This window comes from Schistocerca serialis, unplaced genomic scaffold (assembly GCF_023864345.2).
Source record: "Schistocerca serialis cubense isolate TAMUIC-IGC-003099 unplaced genomic scaffold, iqSchSeri2.2 HiC_scaffold_941, whole genome shotgun sequence".
Lineage (NCBI taxonomy): Eukaryota > Metazoa > Arthropoda > Insecta > Orthoptera > Acrididae > Schistocerca > Schistocerca serialis.
Window position 1 is genome coordinate 1 of NW_026048564.1, and position 14,306 is coordinate 14,306.

General features: G+C 54.8%; 35 non-coding genes across 35 annotated transcripts; 7 read left to right on the forward strand and 28 right to left on the reverse strand.

The window, feature by feature from the left end:
• Positions 1–386: 386 nt before the first annotated feature.
• Positions 387–460, reverse strand: Trnai-aau (transfer RNA isoleucine (anticodon AAU)). Its single transcript has one exon. It is a non-coding gene; the product is annotated as a tRNA-Ile (tRNA).
• Positions 461–658: 198 nt separating this feature from the next.
• Trnae-uuc (transfer RNA glutamic acid (anticodon UUC)) lies at positions 659–730 on the reverse strand. Its single transcript has one exon. It is a non-coding gene; the product is annotated as a tRNA-Glu (tRNA).
• A 281-nt stretch (positions 731–1,011) lies between these two features.
• Positions 1,012–1,084, reverse strand: Trnam-cau (transfer RNA methionine (anticodon CAU)). The gene has a single exon. It is a non-coding gene; the product is annotated as a tRNA-Met (tRNA).
• A 293-nt stretch (positions 1,085–1,377) lies between these two features.
• Trnag-gcc (transfer RNA glycine (anticodon GCC)) lies at positions 1,378–1,448 on the reverse strand. Its single transcript has one exon. It is a non-coding gene; the product is annotated as a tRNA-Gly (tRNA).
• Positions 1,449–1,789: 341 nt separating this feature from the next.
• Trnag-ucc (transfer RNA glycine (anticodon UCC)) lies at positions 1,790–1,861 on the forward strand. The gene has a single exon. It is a non-coding gene; the product is annotated as a tRNA-Gly (tRNA).
• Positions 1,862–2,452: 591 nt separating this feature from the next.
• Positions 2,453–2,526, reverse strand: Trnai-aau (transfer RNA isoleucine (anticodon AAU)). The gene has a single exon. It is a non-coding gene; the product is annotated as a tRNA-Ile (tRNA).
• Positions 2,527–2,724: 198 nt separating this feature from the next.
• Positions 2,725–2,796, reverse strand: Trnae-uuc (transfer RNA glutamic acid (anticodon UUC)). The gene has a single exon. It is a non-coding gene; the product is annotated as a tRNA-Glu (tRNA).
• Positions 2,797–3,077: 281 nt separating this feature from the next.
• On the reverse strand, positions 3,078–3,150 carry Trnam-cau (transfer RNA methionine (anticodon CAU)). The gene has a single exon. It is a non-coding gene; the product is annotated as a tRNA-Met (tRNA).
• Positions 3,151–3,443: 293 nt separating this feature from the next.
• Trnag-gcc (transfer RNA glycine (anticodon GCC)) lies at positions 3,444–3,514 on the reverse strand. The gene has a single exon. It is a non-coding gene; the product is annotated as a tRNA-Gly (tRNA).
• A 341-nt stretch (positions 3,515–3,855) lies between these two features.
• Positions 3,856–3,927, forward strand: Trnag-ucc (transfer RNA glycine (anticodon UCC)). The gene has a single exon. It is a non-coding gene; the product is annotated as a tRNA-Gly (tRNA).
• A 591-nt stretch (positions 3,928–4,518) lies between these two features.
• Trnai-aau (transfer RNA isoleucine (anticodon AAU)) lies at positions 4,519–4,592 on the reverse strand. The gene has a single exon. It is a non-coding gene; the product is annotated as a tRNA-Ile (tRNA).
• Positions 4,593–4,790: 198 nt separating this feature from the next.
• On the reverse strand, positions 4,791–4,862 carry Trnae-uuc (transfer RNA glutamic acid (anticodon UUC)). The gene has a single exon. It is a non-coding gene; the product is annotated as a tRNA-Glu (tRNA).
• A 281-nt stretch (positions 4,863–5,143) lies between these two features.
• Positions 5,144–5,216, reverse strand: Trnam-cau (transfer RNA methionine (anticodon CAU)). The gene has a single exon. It is a non-coding gene; the product is annotated as a tRNA-Met (tRNA).
• Positions 5,217–5,509: 293 nt separating this feature from the next.
• Positions 5,510–5,580, reverse strand: Trnag-gcc (transfer RNA glycine (anticodon GCC)). Its single transcript has one exon. It is a non-coding gene; the product is annotated as a tRNA-Gly (tRNA).
• A 341-nt stretch (positions 5,581–5,921) lies between these two features.
• Positions 5,922–5,993, forward strand: Trnag-ucc (transfer RNA glycine (anticodon UCC)). Its single transcript has one exon. It is a non-coding gene; the product is annotated as a tRNA-Gly (tRNA).
• A 591-nt stretch (positions 5,994–6,584) lies between these two features.
• Positions 6,585–6,658, reverse strand: Trnai-aau (transfer RNA isoleucine (anticodon AAU)). The gene has a single exon. It is a non-coding gene; the product is annotated as a tRNA-Ile (tRNA).
• A 198-nt stretch (positions 6,659–6,856) lies between these two features.
• Positions 6,857–6,928, reverse strand: Trnae-uuc (transfer RNA glutamic acid (anticodon UUC)). The gene has a single exon. It is a non-coding gene; the product is annotated as a tRNA-Glu (tRNA).
• A 281-nt stretch (positions 6,929–7,209) lies between these two features.
• Positions 7,210–7,282, reverse strand: Trnam-cau (transfer RNA methionine (anticodon CAU)). The gene has a single exon. It is a non-coding gene; the product is annotated as a tRNA-Met (tRNA).
• A 293-nt stretch (positions 7,283–7,575) lies between these two features.
• Trnag-gcc (transfer RNA glycine (anticodon GCC)) lies at positions 7,576–7,646 on the reverse strand. The gene has a single exon. It is a non-coding gene; the product is annotated as a tRNA-Gly (tRNA).
• A 341-nt stretch (positions 7,647–7,987) lies between these two features.
• Trnag-ucc (transfer RNA glycine (anticodon UCC)) lies at positions 7,988–8,059 on the forward strand. Its single transcript has one exon. It is a non-coding gene; the product is annotated as a tRNA-Gly (tRNA).
• Positions 8,060–8,650: 591 nt separating this feature from the next.
• Positions 8,651–8,724, reverse strand: Trnai-aau (transfer RNA isoleucine (anticodon AAU)). The gene has a single exon. It is a non-coding gene; the product is annotated as a tRNA-Ile (tRNA).
• Positions 8,725–8,922: 198 nt separating this feature from the next.
• Positions 8,923–8,994, reverse strand: Trnae-uuc (transfer RNA glutamic acid (anticodon UUC)). The gene has a single exon. It is a non-coding gene; the product is annotated as a tRNA-Glu (tRNA).
• Positions 8,995–9,275: 281 nt separating this feature from the next.
• Positions 9,276–9,348, reverse strand: Trnam-cau (transfer RNA methionine (anticodon CAU)). Its single transcript has one exon. It is a non-coding gene; the product is annotated as a tRNA-Met (tRNA).
• Positions 9,349–9,641: 293 nt separating this feature from the next.
• On the reverse strand, positions 9,642–9,712 carry Trnag-gcc (transfer RNA glycine (anticodon GCC)). Its single transcript has one exon. It is a non-coding gene; the product is annotated as a tRNA-Gly (tRNA).
• Positions 9,713–10,053: 341 nt separating this feature from the next.
• Trnag-ucc (transfer RNA glycine (anticodon UCC)) lies at positions 10,054–10,125 on the forward strand. Its single transcript has one exon. It is a non-coding gene; the product is annotated as a tRNA-Gly (tRNA).
• Positions 10,126–10,716: 591 nt separating this feature from the next.
• Trnai-aau (transfer RNA isoleucine (anticodon AAU)) lies at positions 10,717–10,790 on the reverse strand. The gene has a single exon. It is a non-coding gene; the product is annotated as a tRNA-Ile (tRNA).
• A 198-nt stretch (positions 10,791–10,988) lies between these two features.
• On the reverse strand, positions 10,989–11,060 carry Trnae-uuc (transfer RNA glutamic acid (anticodon UUC)). The gene has a single exon. It is a non-coding gene; the product is annotated as a tRNA-Glu (tRNA).
• A 281-nt stretch (positions 11,061–11,341) lies between these two features.
• On the reverse strand, positions 11,342–11,414 carry Trnam-cau (transfer RNA methionine (anticodon CAU)). Its single transcript has one exon. It is a non-coding gene; the product is annotated as a tRNA-Met (tRNA).
• A 293-nt stretch (positions 11,415–11,707) lies between these two features.
• Trnag-gcc (transfer RNA glycine (anticodon GCC)) lies at positions 11,708–11,778 on the reverse strand. Its single transcript has one exon. It is a non-coding gene; the product is annotated as a tRNA-Gly (tRNA).
• A 341-nt stretch (positions 11,779–12,119) lies between these two features.
• Positions 12,120–12,191, forward strand: Trnag-ucc (transfer RNA glycine (anticodon UCC)). The gene has a single exon. It is a non-coding gene; the product is annotated as a tRNA-Gly (tRNA).
• Positions 12,192–12,782: 591 nt separating this feature from the next.
• On the reverse strand, positions 12,783–12,856 carry Trnai-aau (transfer RNA isoleucine (anticodon AAU)). Its single transcript has one exon. It is a non-coding gene; the product is annotated as a tRNA-Ile (tRNA).
• Positions 12,857–13,054: 198 nt separating this feature from the next.
• Positions 13,055–13,126, reverse strand: Trnae-uuc (transfer RNA glutamic acid (anticodon UUC)). Its single transcript has one exon. It is a non-coding gene; the product is annotated as a tRNA-Glu (tRNA).
• Positions 13,127–13,407: 281 nt separating this feature from the next.
• Positions 13,408–13,480, reverse strand: Trnam-cau (transfer RNA methionine (anticodon CAU)). Its single transcript has one exon. It is a non-coding gene; the product is annotated as a tRNA-Met (tRNA).
• A 293-nt stretch (positions 13,481–13,773) lies between these two features.
• On the reverse strand, positions 13,774–13,844 carry Trnag-gcc (transfer RNA glycine (anticodon GCC)). Its single transcript has one exon. It is a non-coding gene; the product is annotated as a tRNA-Gly (tRNA).
• Positions 13,845–14,185: 341 nt separating this feature from the next.
• On the forward strand, positions 14,186–14,257 carry Trnag-ucc (transfer RNA glycine (anticodon UCC)). The gene has a single exon. It is a non-coding gene; the product is annotated as a tRNA-Gly (tRNA).
• Positions 14,258–14,306: the final 49 nt, after the last annotated feature.

Genomic DNA, 14,306 nt, shown 5'->3' on the forward strand with positions numbered 1-14,306 from the left:
AGGCGAGGCGAGGCGATGGACACACAGCACGCCCCCTTCATTTCACGGTGGCGTCTCCCTGACCGAATCGGGCTGTAGCTCCGAAAACAAAGGACAAACAAAAATAGGAAGTAAAACTGCCAATAGTGCCCTGTGTTCCCATGCGCTCACCCGCCCAAGTACTGACAAGGGCCAAAGTTGTTACGCATCGGCAATCGGACATTTTCTTTCATTTTCTCTAACCAGTGTATGCAAGATATTATGGCCATTGCCGAGTGAATGCTGTAGTGCTTGCCGACGAGTCGGGTTCGGATCCTCTGTCAACTTCCACGCAGGGTGATGATCATTTGGTCATCACACTCGCCAGCTGAAATCGGCGCTGCCTTTTCGCAGTAGTAAAAGAGTAGTGGCCCGTGGGGGGATCGAACCCACGACCTTCGCGTTATTAGCACGACGCTCTAACCAACTGAGCTAACGGGCCTCGGCAGATGCAGCTGCTCAGCCCTACGCTGGAATCGGGTGGCATGAAGCCATACACCATTCCTATGGTCGTCGTGTGTCTGCTTCCCTAGTCTATATTCTGCTGACGGTCACGAAACAGTAGCTATATTGCGAGCAGGACGGGAAACGGCCGCTCGGACAGCTCAAACTTGTCACGATTCGTGTGGAAAAAATTCCGTTCCGGTACCGGGAATCGAACCCGGGCCTCCTGGGTGAAAGCCAGGTATCCTAGCCACTAGACCACACCGGATGCGGCCGTTTCATTCGCCCGTTCGTACGGTCGCTTGTCGCATTGTCGCTCTCTTTGCGAGCATCTTTGCACATACTGACTGGCAAGGCGCGCACCTCAAACGTCGCAGAGCAATGCTTTTGGCTTCATGCTCTGCTGGGAGAAGAGGAAAAGGGAAGCTGTATGTAGCAATAAGAGGAAGTAAACATTTTCCCGCTGAAGCGTTGAAACGTTGTGGATAACAAACAAGAAATAAGTTGGCGCCCTAGCACCAGCACCACCATCAGTCACAGAAAATTAGATGCCCCGGGTGAGGATCGAACTCACGACCTTAAGATTATGAGACTTCCGCGCTGCCTACTGCGCTACCGAGGCAGGCGATCGTTAGGCCTTCTGGAGTCTTGGTAAGTACCGAATACAAGTGGTAGAGAGTCTGCACTCCCTGGCTCATTTTTTCTGTTGCTACACGTGCATTCACGGCGCGGCAGGCAACTTGCGATGCTAGGCCGACGCCAGTATGTACAATAGCACGCAGGAGTCCAAACGAGCAGTCGTCCGCGCTGCATGATTGGTTCTTTCCACACGGAATCCCGCGGTTCATTCTCATGGCTCACGCAGTTCGAGTGCGAAAGACACGCAGCACCCCTACCGGAGAAAAAACAAAATGATGCATCGGCCGGGAATCGAACCCGGGCCGCCCGCGTGGCAGGCGAGCATTCTACCACTGAACCACCGATGCTCGAGCCAGCGTTACCTTCACGCTGCTTCCCGAGCAGATGTCTCAAGGGAAAGTGGGACTGCCGTCAAGCGCCGTAGCATTCTGTGGAGAAGATGCTGCAGACGCTGAATCCTGCACTGCACTGCTTAAAGATGCCGCCAGAACGCGGTCCTCTGCGTACTCTTGCGTCGCCGGCGCCGACTCTTGCCAAAGGATGCGAAATGTGCGCGGATACGCTGTCCGAATGCGTCTGGATGTGCTCCCCTAGCCTGCCTCGAAATGCGCCTGCCGGGTACGATCACCTTCGGCCGCTGTCGACAGGCGGGAAGCCGACTCAGCGCGGTGGCGGGGCGCTCGCTTGTGCGGTGGTGGTGTAATGGTCAGCATAGTTGCCTTCCAAGCAGTTGATCCGGGTTCGATTCCCGGCCACCGCAGCAGGCTTTTAATTTCGCGTATGAGTACTTTTGCCACGCGCTCTTAAACTATTGTTTTTTCGCCCTCTTACTCGCTGCATACCAGCCCTTAGTGTGTCTCGACTTGTCTCGACTTTGCTCAGCTGACGCGAGAGCTGACGCTCTCAAATCGGCCTATATGAAAACGACAAGCACGAGAAACGACTGAGAGAGGTAAGGAGAGGCGAGGCGAGGCGAGGCGATGGACACACAGCACGCCCCCTTCATTTCACGGTGGCGTCTCCCTGACCGAATCGGGCTGTAGCTCCGAAAACAAAGGACAAACAAAAATAGGAAGTAAAACTGCCAATAGTGCCCTGTGTTCCCATGCGCTCACCCGCCCAAGTACTGACAAGGGCCAAAGTTGTTACGCATCGGCAATCGGACATTTTCTTTCATTTTCTCTAACCAGTGTATGCAAGATATTATGGCCATTGCCGAGTGAATGCTGTAGTGCTTGCCGACGAGTCGGGTTCGGATCCTCTGTCAACTTCCACGCAGGGTGATGATCATTTGGTCATCACACTCGCCAGCTGAAATCGGCGCTGCCTTTTCGCAGTAGTAAAAGAGTAGTGGCCCGTGGGGGGATCGAACCCACGACCTTCGCGTTATTAGCACGACGCTCTAACCAACTGAGCTAACGGGCCTCGGCAGATGCAGCTGCTCAGCCCTACGCTGGAATCGGGTGGCATGAAGCCATACACCATTCCTATGGTCGTCGTGTGTCTGCTTCCCTAGTCTATATTCTGCTGACGGTCACGAAACAGTAGCTATATTGCGAGCAGGACGGGAAACGGCCGCTCGGACAGCTCAAACTTGTCACGATTCGTGTGGAAAAAATTCCGTTCCGGTACCGGGAATCGAACCCGGGCCTCCTGGGTGAAAGCCAGGTATCCTAGCCACTAGACCACACCGGATGCGGCCGTTTCATTCGCCCGTTCGTACGGTCGCTTGTCGCATTGTCGCTCTCTTTGCGAGCATCTTTGCACATACTGACTGGCAAGGCGCGCACCTCAAACGTCGCAGAGCAATGCTTTTGGCTTCATGCTCTGCTGGGAGAAGAGGAAAAGGGAAGCTGTATGTAGCAATAAGAGGAAGTAAACATTTTCCCGCTGAAGCGTTGAAACGTTGTGGATAACAAACAAGAAATAAGTTGGCGCCCTAGCACCAGCACCACCATCAGTCACAGAAAATTAGATGCCCCGGGTGAGGATCGAACTCACGACCTTAAGATTATGAGACTTCCGCGCTGCCTACTGCGCTACCGAGGCAGGCGATCGTTAGGCCTTCTGGAGTCTTGGTAAGTACCGAATACAAGTGGTAGAGAGTCTGCACTCCCTGGCTCATTTTTTCTGTTGCTACACGTGCATTCACGGCGCGGCAGGCAACTTGCGATGCTAGGCCGACGCCAGTATGTACAATAGCACGCAGGAGTCCAAACGAGCAGTCGTCCGCGCTGCATGATTGGTTCTTTCCACACGGAATCCCGCGGTTCATTCTCATGGCTCACGCAGTTCGAGTGCGAAAGACACGCAGCACCCCTACCGGAGAAAAAACAAAATGATGCATCGGCCGGGAATCGAACCCGGGCCGCCCGCGTGGCAGGCGAGCATTCTACCACTGAACCACCGATGCTCGAGCCAGCGTTACCTTCACGCTGCTTCCCGAGCAGATGTCTCAAGGGAAAGTGGGACTGCCGTCAAGCGCCGTAGCATTCTGTGGAGAAGATGCTGCAGACGCTGAATCCTGCACTGCACTGCTTAAAGATGCCGCCAGAACGCGGTCCTCTGCGTACTCTTGCGTCGCCGGCGCCGACTCTTGCCAAAGGATGCGAAATGTGCGCGGATACGCTGTCCGAATGCGTCTGGATGTGCTCCCCTAGCCTGCCTCGAAATGCGCCTGCCGGGTACGATCACCTTCGGCCGCTGTCGACAGGCGGGAAGCCGACTCAGCGCGGTGGCGGGGCGCTCGCTTGTGCGGTGGTGGTGTAATGGTCAGCATAGTTGCCTTCCAAGCAGTTGATCCGGGTTCGATTCCCGGCCACCGCAGCAGGCTTTTAATTTCGCGTATGAGTACTTTTGCCACGCGCTCTTAAACTATTGTTTTTTCGCCCTCTTACTCGCTGCATACCAGCCCTTAGTGTGTCTCGACTTGTCTCGACTTTGCTCAGCTGACGCGAGAGCTGACGCTCTCAAATCGGCCTATATGAAAACGACAAGCACGAGAAACGACTGAGAGAGGTAAGGAGAGGCGAGGCGAGGCGAGGCGATGGACACACAGCACGCCCCCTTCATTTCACGGTGGCGTCTCCCTGACCGAATCGGGCTGTAGCTCCGAAAACAAAGGACAAACAAAAATAGGAAGTAAAACTGCCAATAGTGCCCTGTGTTCCCATGCGCTCACCCGCCCAAGTACTGACAAGGGCCAAAGTTGTTACGCATCGGCAATCGGACATTTTCTTTCATTTTCTCTAACCAGTGTATGCAAGATATTATGGCCATTGCCGAGTGAATGCTGTAGTGCTTGCCGACGAGTCGGGTTCGGATCCTCTGTCAACTTCCACGCAGGGTGATGATCATTTGGTCATCACACTCGCCAGCTGAAATCGGCGCTGCCTTTTCGCAGTAGTAAAAGAGTAGTGGCCCGTGGGGGGATCGAACCCACGACCTTCGCGTTATTAGCACGACGCTCTAACCAACTGAGCTAACGGGCCTCGGCAGATGCAGCTGCTCAGCCCTACGCTGGAATCGGGTGGCATGAAGCCATACACCATTCCTATGGTCGTCGTGTGTCTGCTTCCCTAGTCTATATTCTGCTGACGGTCACGAAACAGTAGCTATATTGCGAGCAGGACGGGAAACGGCCGCTCGGACAGCTCAAACTTGTCACGATTCGTGTGGAAAAAATTCCGTTCCGGTACCGGGAATCGAACCCGGGCCTCCTGGGTGAAAGCCAGGTATCCTAGCCACTAGACCACACCGGATGCGGCCGTTTCATTCGCCCGTTCGTACGGTCGCTTGTCGCATTGTCGCTCTCTTTGCGAGCATCTTTGCACATACTGACTGGCAAGGCGCGCACCTCAAACGTCGCAGAGCAATGCTTTTGGCTTCATGCTCTGCTGGGAGAAGAGGAAAAGGGAAGCTGTATGTAGCAATAAGAGGAAGTAAACATTTTCCCGCTGAAGCGTTGAAACGTTGTGGATAACAAACAAGAAATAAGTTGGCGCCCTAGCACCAGCACCACCATCAGTCACAGAAAATTAGATGCCCCGGGTGAGGATCGAACTCACGACCTTAAGATTATGAGACTTCCGCGCTGCCTACTGCGCTACCGAGGCAGGCGATCGTTAGGCCTTCTGGAGTCTTGGTAAGTACCGAATACAAGTGGTAGAGAGTCTGCACTCCCTGGCTCATTTTTTCTGTTGCTACACGTGCATTCACGGCGCGGCAGGCAACTTGCGATGCTAGGCCGACGCCAGTATGTACAATAGCACGCAGGAGTCCAAACGAGCAGTCGTCCGCGCTGCATGATTGGTTCTTTCCACACGGAATCCCGCGGTTCATTCTCATGGCTCACGCAGTTCGAGTGCGAAAGACACGCAGCACCCCTACCGGAGAAAAAACAAAATGATGCATCGGCCGGGAATCGAACCCGGGCCGCCCGCGTGGCAGGCGAGCATTCTACCACTGAACCACCGATGCTCGAGCCAGCGTTACCTTCACGCTGCTTCCCGAGCAGATGTCTCAAGGGAAAGTGGGACTGCCGTCAAGCGCCGTAGCATTCTGTGGAGAAGATGCTGCAGACGCTGAATCCTGCACTGCACTGCTTAAAGATGCCGCCAGAACGCGGTCCTCTGCGTACTCTTGCGTCGCCGGCGCCGACTCTTGCCAAAGGATGCGAAATGTGCGCGGATACGCTGTCCGAATGCGTCTGGATGTGCTCCCCTAGCCTGCCTCGAAATGCGCCTGCCGGGTACGATCACCTTCGGCCGCTGTCGACAGGCGGGAAGCCGACTCAGCGCGGTGGCGGGGCGCTCGCTTGTGCGGTGGTGGTGTAATGGTCAGCATAGTTGCCTTCCAAGCAGTTGATCCGGGTTCGATTCCCGGCCACCGCAGCAGGCTTTTAATTTCGCGTATGAGTACTTTTGCCACGCGCTCTTAAACTATTGTTTTTTCGCCCTCTTACTCGCTGCATACCAGCCCTTAGTGTGTCTCGACTTGTCTCGACTTTGCTCAGCTGACGCGAGAGCTGACGCTCTCAAATCGGCCTATATGAAAACGACAAGCACGAGAAACGACTGAGAGAGGTAAGGAGAGGCGAGGCGAGGCGAGGCGATGGACACACAGCACGCCCCCTTCATTTCACGGTGGCGTCTCCCTGACCGAATCGGGCTGTAGCTCCGAAAACAAAGGACAAACAAAAATAGGAAGTAAAACTGCCAATAGTGCCCTGTGTTCCCATGCGCTCACCCGCCCAAGTACTGACAAGGGCCAAAGTTGTTACGCATCGGCAATCGGACATTTTCTTTCATTTTCTCTAACCAGTGTATGCAAGATATTATGGCCATTGCCGAGTGAATGCTGTAGTGCTTGCCGACGAGTCGGGTTCGGATCCTCTGTCAACTTCCACGCAGGGTGATGATCATTTGGTCATCACACTCGCCAGCTGAAATCGGCGCTGCCTTTTCGCAGTAGTAAAAGAGTAGTGGCCCGTGGGGGGATCGAACCCACGACCTTCGCGTTATTAGCACGACGCTCTAACCAACTGAGCTAACGGGCCTCGGCAGGTGCAGCTGCTCACCCCTACGCTGGAATCGGGTGGCATGAAGCCATACACCATTCCTATGGTCGTCGTGTGTCTGCTTCCCTAGTCTATATTCTGCTGACGGTCACGAAACAGTAGCTATATTGCGAGCAGGACGGGAAACGGCCGCTCGGACAGCTCAAACTTGTCACGATTCGTGTGGAAAAAATTCCGTTCCGGTACCGGGAATCGAACCCGGGCCTTCTGGGTGAAAGCCAGGTATCCTAGCCACTAGACCACACCGGATGCGGCCGTTTCATTCGCCCGTTCGTACGGTCGCTTGTCGCATTGTCGCTCTCTTTGCGAGCATCTTTGCACATACTGACTGGCAAGGCGCGCACCTCAAACGTCGCAGAGCAATGCTTTTGGCTTCATGCTCTGCTGGGAGAAGAGGAAAAGGGAAGCTGTATGTAGCAATAAGAGGAAGTAAACATTTTCCCGCTGAAGCGTTGAAACGTTGTGGATAACAAACAAGAAATAAGTTGGCGCCCTAGCACCAGCACCACCATCAGTCACAGAAAATTAGATGCCCCGGGTGAGGATCGAACTCACGACCTTAAGATTATGAGACTTCCGCGCTGCCTACTGCGCTACCGAGGCAGGCGATCGTTAGGCCTTCTGGAGTCTTGGTAAGTACCGAATACAAGTGGTAGAGAGTCTGCACTCCCTGGCTCATTTTTTCTGTTGCTACACGTGCATTCACGGCGCGGCAGGCAACTTGCGATGCTAGGCCGACGCCAGTATGTACAATAGCACGCAGGAGTCCAAACGAGCAGTCGTCCGCGCTGCATGATTGGTTCTTTCCACACGGAATCCCGCGGTTCATTCTCATGGCTCACGCAGTTCGAGTGCGAAAGACACGCAGCACCCCTACCGGAGAAAAAACAAAATGATGCATCGGCCGGGAATCGAACCCGGGCCGCCCGCGTGGCAGGCGAGCATTCTACCACTGAACCACCGATGCTCGAGCCAGCGTTACCTTCACGCTGCTTCCCGAGCAGATGTCTCAAGGGAAAGTGGGACTGCCGTCAAGCGCCGTAGCATTCTGTGGAGAAGATGCTGCAGACGCTGAATCCTGCACTGCACTGCTTAAAGATGCCGCCAGAACGCGGTCCTCTGCGTACTCTTGCGTCGCCGGCGCCGACTCTTGCCAAAGGATGCGAAATGTGCGCGGATACGCTGTCCGAATGCGTCTGGATGTGCTCCCCTAGCCTGCCTCGAAATGCGCCTGCCGGGTACGATCACCTTCGGCCGCTGTCGACAGGCGGGAAGCCGACTCAGCGCGGTGGCGGGGCGCTCGCTTGTGCGGTGGTGGTGTAATGGTCAGCATAGTTGCCTTCCAAGCAGTTGATCCGGGTTCGATTCCCGGCCACCGCAGCAGGCTTTTAATTTCGCGTATGAGTACTTTTGCCACGCGCTCTTAAACTATTGTTTTTTCGCCCTCTTACTCGCTGCATACCAGCCCTTAGTGTGTCTCGACTTGTCTCGACTTTGCTCAGCTGACGCGAGAGCTGACGCTCTCAAATCGGCCTATATGAAAACGACAAGCACGAGAAACGACTGAGAGAGGTAAGGAGAGGCGAGGCGAGGCGAGGCGATGGACACACAGCACGCCCCCTTCATTTCACGGTGGCGTCTCCCTGACCGAATCGGGCTGTAGCTCCGAAAACAAAGGACAAACAAAAATAGGAAGTAAAACTGCCAATAGTGCCCTGTGTTCCCATGCGCTCACCCGCCCAAGTACTGACAAGGGCCAAAGTTGTTACGCATCGGCAATCGGACATTTTCTTTCATTTTCTCTAACCAGTGTATGCAAGATATTATGGCCATTGCCGAGTGAATGCTGTAGTGCTTGCCGACGAGTCGGGTTCGGATCCTCTGTCAACTTCCACGCAGGGTGATGATCATTTGGTCATCACACTCGCCAGCTGAAATCGGCGCTGCCTTTTCGCAGTAGTAAAAGAGTAGTGGCCCGTGGGGGGATCGAACCCACGACCTTCGCGTTATTAGCACGACGCTCTAACCAACTGAGCTAACGGGCCTCGGCAGATGCAGCTGCTCAGCCCTACGCTGGAATCGGGTGGCATGAAGCCATACACCATTCCTATGGTCGTCGTGTGTCTGCTTCCCTAGTCTATATTCTGCTGACGGTCACGAAACAGTAGCTATATTGCGAGCAGGACGGGAAACGGCCGCTCGGACAGCTCAAACTTGTCACGATTCGTGTGGAAAAAATTCCGTTCCGGTACCGGGAATCGAACCCGGGCCTCCTGGGTGAAAGCCAGGTATCCTAGCCACTAGACCACACCGGATGCGGCCGTTTCATTCGCCCGTTCGTACGGTCGCTTGTCGCATTGTCGCTCTCTTTGCGAGCATCTTTGCACATACTGACTGGCAAGGCGCGCACCTCAAACGTCGCAGAGCAATGCTTTTGGCTTCATGCTCTGCTGGGAGAAGAGGAAAAGGGAAGCTGTATGTAGCAATAAGAGGAAGTAAACATTTTCCCGCTGAAGCGTTGAAACGTTGTGGATAACAAACAAGAAATAAGTTGGCGCCCTAGCACCAGCACCACCATCAGTCACAGAAAATTAGATGCCCCGGGTGAGGATCGAACTCACGACCTTAAGATTATGAGACTTCCGCGCTGCCTACTGCGCTACCGAGGCAGGCGATCGTTAGGCCTTCTGGAGTCTTGGTAAGTACCGAATACAAGTGGTAGAGAGTCTGCACTCCCTGGCTCATTTTTTCTGTTGCTACACGTGCATTCACGGCGCGGCAGGCAACTTGCGATGCTAGGCCGACGCCAGTATGTACAATAGCACGCAGGAGTCCAAACGAGCAGTCGTCCGCGCTGCATGATTGGTTCTTTCCACACGGAATCCCGCGGTTCATTCTCATGGCTCACGCAGTTCGAGTGCGAAAGACACGCAGCACCCCTACCGGAGAAAAAACAAAATGATGCATCGGCCGGGAATCGAACCCGGGCCGCCCGCGTGGCAGGCGAGCATTCTACCACTGAACCACCGATGCTCGAGCCAGCGTTACCTTCACGCTGCTTCCCGAGCAGATGTCTCAAGGGAAAGTGGGACTGCCGTCAAGCGCCGTAGCATTCTGTGGAGAAGATGCTGCAGACGCTGAATCCTGCACTGCACTGCTTAAAGATGCCGCCAGAACGCGGTCCTCTGCGTACTCTTGCGTCGCCGGCGCCGACTCTTGCCAAAGGATGCGAAATGTGCGCGGATACGCTGTCCGAATGCGTCTGGATGTGCTCCCCTAGCCTGCCTCGAAATGCGCCTGCCGGGTACGATCACCTTCGGCCGCTGTCGACAGGCGGGAAGCCGACTCAGCGCGGTGGCGGGGCGCTCGCTTGTGCGGTGGTGGTGTAATGGTCAGCATAGTTGCCTTCCAAGCAGTTGATCCGGGTTCGATTCCCGGCCACCGCAGCAGGCTTTTAATTTCGCGTATGAGTACTTTTGCCACGCGCTCTTAAACTATTGTTTTTTCGCCCTCTTACTCGCTGCATACCAGCCCTTAGTGTGTCTCGACTTGTCTCGACTTTGCTCAGCTGACGCGAGAGCTGACGCTCTCAAATCGGCCTATATGAAAACGACAAGCACGAGAAACGACTGAGAGAGGTAAGGAGAGGCGAGGCGAGGCGAGGCGATGGACACACAGCACGCCCCCTTCATTTCACGGTGGCGTCTCCCTGACCGAATCGGGCTGTAGCTCCGAAAACAAAGGACAAACAAAAATAGGAAGTAAAACTGCCAATAGTGCCCTGTGTTCCCATGCGCTCACCCGCCCAAGTACTGACAAGGGCCAAAGTTGTTACGCATCGGCAATCGGACATTTTCTTTCATTTTCTCTAACCAGTGTATGCAAGATATTATGGCCATTGCCGAGTGAATGCTGTAGTGCTTGCCGACGAGTCGGGTTCGGATCCTCTGTCAACTTCCACGCAGGGTGATGATCATTTGGTCATCACACTCGCCAGCTGAAATCGGCGCTGCCTTTTCGCAGTAGTAAAAGAGTAGTGGCCCGTGGGGGGATCGAACCCACGACCTTCGCGTTATTAGCACGACGCTCTAACCAACTGAGCTAACGGGCCTCGGCAGATGCAGCTGCTCAGCCCTACGCTGGAATCGGGTGGCATGAAGCCATACACCATTCCTATGGTCGTCGTGTGTCTGCTTCCCTAGTCTATATTCTGCTGACGGTCACGAAACAGTAGCTATATTGCGAGCAGGACGGGAAACGGCCGCTCGGACAGCTCAAACTTGTCACGATTCGTGTGGAAAAAATTCCGTTCCGGTACCGGGAATCGAACCCGGGCCTCCTGGGTGAAAGCCAGGTATCCTAGCCACTAGACCACACCGGATGCGGCCGTTTCATTCGCCCGTTCGTACGGTCGCTTGTCGCATTGTCGCTCTCTTTGCGAGCATCTTTGCACATACTGACTGGCAAGGCGCGCACCTCAAACGTCGCAGAGCAATGCTTTTGGCTTCATGCTCTGCTGGGAGAAGAGGAAAAGGGAAGCTGTATGTAGCAATAAGAGGAAGTAAACATTTTCCCGCTGAAGCGTTGAAACGTTGTGGATAACAAACAAGAAATAAGTTGGCGCCCTAGCACCAGCACCACCATCAGTCACAGAAAATTAGATGCCCCGGGTGAGGATCGAACTCACGACCTTAAGATTATGAGACTTCCGCGCTGCCTACTGCGCTACCGAGGCAGGCGATCGTTAGGCCTTCTGGAGTCTTGGTAAGTACCGAATACAAGTGGTAGAGAGTCTGCACTCCCTGGCTCATTTTTTCTGTTGCTACACGTGCATTCACGGCGCGGCAGGCAACTTGCGATGCTAGGCCGACGCCAGTATGTACAATAGCACGCAGGAGTCCAAACGAGCAGTCGTCCGCGCTGCATGATTGGTTCTTTCCACACGGAATCCCGCGGTTCATTCTCATGGCTCACGCAGTTCGAGTGCGAAAGACACGCAGCACCCCTACCGGAGAAAAAACAAAATGATGCATCGGCCGGGAATCGAACCCGGGCCGCCCGCGTGGCAGGCGAGCATTCTACCACTGAACCACCGATGCTCGAGCCAGCGTTACCTTCACGCTGCTTCCCGAGCAGATGTCTCAAGGGAAAGTGGGACTGCCGTCAAGCGCCGTAGCATTCTGTGGAGAAGATGCTGCAGACGCTGAATCCTGCACTGCACTGCTTAAAGATGCCGCCAGAACGCGGTCCTCTGCGTACTCTTGCGTCGCCGGCGCCGACTCTTGCCAAAGGATGCGAAATGTGCGCGGATACGCTGTCCGAATGCGTCTGGATGTGCTCCCCTAGCCTGCCTCGAAATGCGCCTGCCGGGTACGATCACCTTCGGCCGCTGTCGACAGGCGGGAAGCCGACTCAGCGCGGTGGCGGGGCGCTCGCTTGTGCGGTGGTGGTGTAATGGTCAGCATAGTTGCCTTCCAAGCAGTTGATCCGGGTTCGATTCCCGGCCACCGCAGCAGGCTTTTAATTTCGCGTATGAGTACTTTTGCCACGCGCTCTTAAACTATTGTTTTTTCGCCCTCTTACTCGCTGCATACCAGCCCTTAGTGTGTCTCGACTTGTCTCGACTTTGCTCAGCTGACGCGAGAGCTGACGCTCTCAAATCGGCCTATATGAAAACGACAAGCACGAGAAACGACTGAGAGAGGTAAGGAGAGGCGAGGCGAGGCGAGGCGATGGACACACAGCACGCCCCCTTCATTTCACGGTGGCGTCTCCCTGACCGAATCGGGCTGTAGCTCCGAAAACAAAGGACAAACAAAAATAGGAAGTAAAACTGCCAATAGTGCCCTGTGTTCCCATGCGCTCACCCGCCCAAGTACTGACAAGGGCCAAAGTTGTTACGCATCGGCAATCGGACATTTTCTTTCATTTTCTCTAACCAGTGTATGCAAGATATTATGGCCATTGCCGAGTGAATGCTGTAGTGCTTGCCGACGAGTCGGGTTCGGATCCTCTGTCAACTTCCACGCAGGGTGATGATCATTTGGTCATCACACTCGCCAGCTGAAATCGGCGCTGCCTTTTCGCAGTAGTAAAAGAGTAGTGGCCCGTGGGGGGATCGAACCCACGACCTTCGCGTTATTAGCACGACGCTCTAACCAACTGAGCTAACGGGCCTCGGCAGATGCAGCTGCTCAGCCCTACGCTGGAATCGGGTGGCATGAAGCCATACACCATTCCTATGGTCGTCGTGTGTCTGCTTCCCTAGTCTATATTCTGCTGACGGTCACGAAACAGTAGCTATATTGCGAGCAGGACGGGAAACGGCCGCTCGGACAGCTCAAACTTGTCACGATTCGTGTGGAAAAAATTCCGTTCCGGTACCGGGAATCGAACCCGGGCCTCCTGGGTGAAAGCCAGGTATCCTAGCCACTAGACCACACCGGATGCGGCCGTTTCATTCGCCCGTTCGTACGGTCGCTTGTCGCATTGTCGCTCTCTTTGCGAGCATCTTTGCACATACTGACTGGCAAGGCGCGCACCTCAAACGTCGCAGAGCAATGCTTTTGGCTTCATGCTCTGCTGGGAGAAGAGGAAAAGGGAAGCTGTATGTAGCAATAAGAGGAAGTAAACATTTTCCCGCTGAAGCGTTGAAACGTTGTGGATAACAAACAAGAAATAAGTTGGCGCCCTAGCACCAGCACCACCATCAGTCACAGAAAATTAGATGCCCCGGGTGAGGATCGAACTCACGACCTTAAGATTATGAGACTTCCGCGCTGCCTACTGCGCTACCGAGGCAGGCGATCGTTAGGCCTTCTGGAGTCTTGGTAAGTACCGAATACAAGTGGTAGAGAGTCTGCACTCCCTGGCTCATTTTTTCTGTTGCTACACGTGCATTCACGGCGCGGCAGGCAACTTGCGATGCTAGGCCGACGCCAGTATGTACAATAGCACGCAGGAGTCCAAACGAGCAGTCGTCCGCGCTGCATGATTGGTTCTTTCCACACGGAATCCCGCGGTTCATTCTCATGGCTCACGCAGTTCGAGTGCGAAAGACACGCAGCACCCCTACCGGAGAAAAAACAAAATGATGCATCGGCCGGGAATCGAACCCGGGCCGCCCGCGTGGCAGGCGAGCATTCTACCACTGAACCACCGATGCTCGAGCCAGCGTTACCTTCACGCTGCTTCCCGAGCAGATGTCTCAAGGGAAAGTGGGACTGCCGTCAAGCGCCGTAGCATTCTGTGGAGAAGATGCTGCAGACGCTGAATCCTGCACTGCACTGCTTAAAGATGCCGCCAGAACGCGGTCCTCTGCGTACTCTTGCGTCGCCGGCGCCGACTCTTGCCAAAGGATGCGAAATGTGCGCGGATACGCTGTCCGAATGCGTCTGGATGTGCTCCCCTAGCCTGCCTCGAAATGCGCCTGCCGGGTACGATCACCTTCGGCCGCTGTCGACAGGCGGGAAGCCGACTCAGCGCGGTGGCGGGGCGCTCGCTTGTGCGGTGGTGGTGTAATGGTCAGCATAGTTGCCTTCCAAGCAGTTGATCCGGGTTCGATTCCCGGCCACCGCAGCAGGCTTTTAATTTCGCGTATGAGTACTTTTGCCACGCGCTCTTAAAC